This window comes from Cebidichthys violaceus, unplaced genomic scaffold (assembly GCF_023349555.1).
Source record: "Cebidichthys violaceus isolate CVI_PGR_0920_01 unplaced genomic scaffold, fCebVio1.0.p SCAF_22, whole genome shotgun sequence".
Lineage (NCBI taxonomy): Eukaryota > Metazoa > Chordata > Actinopteri > Perciformes > Stichaeidae > Cebidichthys > Cebidichthys violaceus.
In genome coordinates, this window is record NW_027176395.1 from 5902864 (window position 1) to 5907117 (window position 4254).

Here is a 4254-nt window from a genome sequence, read left to right on the forward strand (position 1 = left end):
AGCTGCCATCTTTAAATACGTAAGCTATTACGTCGTCGTCAACGTAATGACGGCTTCCGCCCAATTCCGACAGGACACGCCCCATTATAGCAAGTAGGAGAGAACTTCTGGCGAAAGTCCGTTAGAAAGTGAGACACTTTTACAGTACTTTGTCTTTTGTCAAAGTCCCACTCTGATAGAACGTGAAATTAATCCATTTATACATTGCTTTGTTTTCAGTGCTTTATTCGGCAAGTATAAGATGAACAAAGAGTCCCCTTAGCTTGGTCAAATAGAAACGTTTACTGTTGGTTGACACCTGTCGTCCCTGTCCACCACTGGGAACGCTTGCACAACGTGAATGTGGAAATAAAGCAAGTCAATTATTATTTATTTATACGTCTGGTCAGCTGTGACGGTGTCACAACATTCACTCTCCACCAACATAAAACTGCTTGCCAGTTGTGCTATATTTTCAAGGTAACCTCGTGCCCCAGTACACACCAGTAAACAAGAGTTTACTTTTTTTTTTTTTAAATGTATGAATCTGTTTAAATCACTTATTGTGCTCATTAAAAAGTGAATCACTAAATTCTGTGGTGATGCAATGATTGCCAAAACATTTAGGGTTACTTTGCCTTGAAAACAAAACTGTAGGTCAAATAAGTGAAGGTACAAGTGGATCATATTTTGGGGCTGGCAGAGTTGAATTGCTATAGTATAGGCCTACCAATTTGTGATCTGATGCATTAGTAATGTTTAATTGTTATAACATAATTTATTTTAGTAGTATAAATTTGTGCACACAAGATATATTTTATGGCTTCAATTTAATAAAATCATTCCCATGTTTTGGTTGACTGGTGTGCACGAGATAAGTGTACAGAGAGCCAGAGGAGAGGTGAAGCGCGGTGCGCCTGCTTCAAGCTCATGCATCAGTGACCATGAAGTTCTCCAGGGCCGTCCAACTATAAAGTTGTGTGGAAACTTTGAATGCTCGGGAAACTTTGATAGCATAATCAACATAATCCACGAGCTCTTAGCATTTTCGTTGATTGCCTTTTACTAACAATAATCCCTTCCGAAGCAAGTGTTGTCAACATGTCTTCATAACTCATCCCCAAGCTAAAGTAAAGCTTAATTAAAGGGTCTCTATCCGCAGCTACCCACAAGGACGGGTGCCTTCAGCAGGTGGCGGATGGGATGAATGACTCGGCCTTGTGCACTGCCAAAATTATTTCATTTCTTAATTTGGCCCTGTGAATTCATCAAAACACGCGGACAATTTAATTAAATTGAGGCCAGGTATTATAACTTGAGTGCACAAATTCTTCTTCTTCTTTTAGATGTATTAAGAGACACAGTTTGCTTCTCATTTAATTGACACTGAAACATAAGTGGCATTTTGTGTGCATGTTTCATATTAAGTCCCATTACTGAAAACCGAGAACCTGCTTACTGAGACTTTTACACCAAACGCTTTTGGATCAAATCTGTCTCAATTCTGTCCCATCTCGTCATGTCTTTCTATCCCCAACGTCACCACAAATATGAAGTTATTGTGACTCACAATTATTTGAACACCAGATGAAAAAAAGAATATAAACTATCCATTTAAACCAAAGTGTTTAAATTGTGAAAACCCCCTCATGTTTTAGTTCATGTAATACAATCCTTGTTACAATATGACAGTGCCACAGTATGATAGGGAAATACCCCGACAGTGCTAGGTCTAACAGTGCTTTCATTGAATCCTACTCCATCTGCTTACTGCTGGACTGGAGGGAGCGTCTGTCAAGGACAACTTACATAACATGCTGCAGTTTCCTTGCTTAGTAGACTAATCAAACACACATACTGTATATTCAAGTATGCTTAAGGAAAAACTGTATCAAGTGTCGCACTTTTGTTTTTGGAAATATATGTCACAACAATATTTAGTTGCAGTGAAAAAATTGCACCAGAATCCACACACGCTTTGTTTCAATTCTAATCAACAATGTAAAAAACAACAGTATTTTTCCTTTACATGTCCCTATTCACACACATGCCGCCACCTGCATCACTGCACAGTGTATCACCAGGAGCATTGCGGTACGCTAAGCCGGACCGCTGTGGCTGGAGGAGCAGTGTGATGCAGGCGAGTTGTTGGTTTGCAAAGGCATGGCAGGAGCAGCACTGTAACACACACAAGTCATCTCACCCTGACCCTGCGTTACGGTTCACAGCTCCAGTTTTTCCGCCTATTTCCCAGCTCAAATGGGTGTCACAATGCCATGAGCAGCCCCCCCCCCCCCACCCTCCGGCACTCTCAGTGGCTTTCCGTCTGCCAACTCATTGTAATTCTGTGACAGCATGTAGCACACGGATGAAACAGGTAAATTTGTGCCCGTAGCAAAAATCACAACTCTAACTGTTTCATATGCCAGTAATGACCCTGTTTTTTTGTGTGGTGTTTTTTTTACAGTAACTGAGTGGCCTCTAGCTGAGGAAACCCACTGTAAAACATCCTGCTGTGACACTGTCACAACATGTCATGTCAAAAAGCACGTTAAAACAGCCAGAATGTATGAATACATATTAATACATCCGAATGCATGTGCATTTACAAGGTGTAAGTAGATGTGGATGTAAACTGTACGTGCAGGGACATGTTTGACCTGTCATAAAAGGACAGCATTTCGTGAACTACGCTCAGGCTCTATTAAGTGTGCCAGGATGCCATGACCATGCACAAAACCAGGACCCTTAAATTAAAGCAGTTCACCTAAATGGAATGCAGTCGTTTTTGATGTCATCCACTACACCTGCTTTGTTTCTGAAGTGACTGCTGTGGAAAATATCTATAGCATGCATCTGGTTGTTTTCCATGTGCAGGCTGTGCAAGCTCTTACAAGTCCAATAACTGAACTAAGGTATTCCTGCAAACATGTTTAATGTTATATGAAAGCAGGGCATCAAAATGTAAACAGAGGCTTATTTGCACCATGCACTTTGTTACCTAAAGGAACAACCTGATGAAGATGAAGCAACACTGAAGGCCAAATGGAACTTTATTTTAATCAGGATGGTTCGGACATCATAAAAGAACAGTCTTAAAAAGTTTTCTTTGGCCTTGAGAGTGTTGGACCTTTTCCATGAAGGATTTATTTTTAGGCTGCACTTCTATTCTGATGGCTTTTTCTCAGTTGAGAAGACTGCCAACATCATGCACCTGCTCTGGACTTTCCGCTGCAATGTTTTTTCGTTGACATGGTCACCACACATCTTTATCTGGGTGAAAATCATTTTTTTAAAAGGGGCTATATTCCTTTAGAAAAAGAAAGAAGGAACATTTCTTTGCTAGGTTCTTTTTTTTACTTTTACAAAGGGGCAATAGAAAGCATCATGACTGGAACCATTACAAAATGGCATTTGGGATGTACACGGCCCAGGACAGGAGTGCAGATTAAAATCACACGGAACATCGTCGGTACCCATCTACAGAGCAGCAGTGATATCGGTGACAAGGGGTGCCTGCGAAGAGCCCAAAGGATGTTAAAAGACAAAACCCACCCCAGCCACAGCTTGTGCTGCTGCCTGGCGAGAGATACAGAAGTATCTGCTGCGTACCACCAGATCACAGAGCAGCTTCTTTCCATAGGTGAGAATCCTGAACTCATCCTCCAACAAAAAATAAAACTTTTGTTTTTCTTATGTATAGCAAAATAGCATGGCACTATACAACTGCGTTTCTTTCTGCAACCCTGTTTTGTACAATGAAAATACATTAACATTAAGCCTCAAGATAAATAAAGCCGTGACTTTTAAATCCCTGCAACATCCACTGACCTACGTGTCTTTGAGCAAGGCACTATAGACCTGCACAGCGGCTTTGGACCCGAGAGCTTGGGTCCAAGAGGTTAAAGACTGAAGCAGTGAAGTCTGTAACTAGAAAGACCACAATTGCATAGTGACCAAGACCATGTAGGTTGTGAGACCCCCCTGAAGAACAATGTGGGACTGGGTGACCAGTGTGTGGGCACCTGTTTGCTGCTTGTAGACTGTCACCATGCGGGAGCGGCGCAGCGCTAAGTGGATGTGACCGCTCTGATTGCGCTCCGTGGGGAACGCGAGAAGAAATAGCCCACCTCTGATCATCAACGCGTCATATAATGTTTCAGCGCACGCCCCTCCTCCTGTCTCGTTTTGCTCCTTCCCCCCTCTCCCCCCCCACCCCACCCTCACTCAACCTCTCCTTTGACTCACAGAGGCGGCTTCGCCACTGGTGCACGG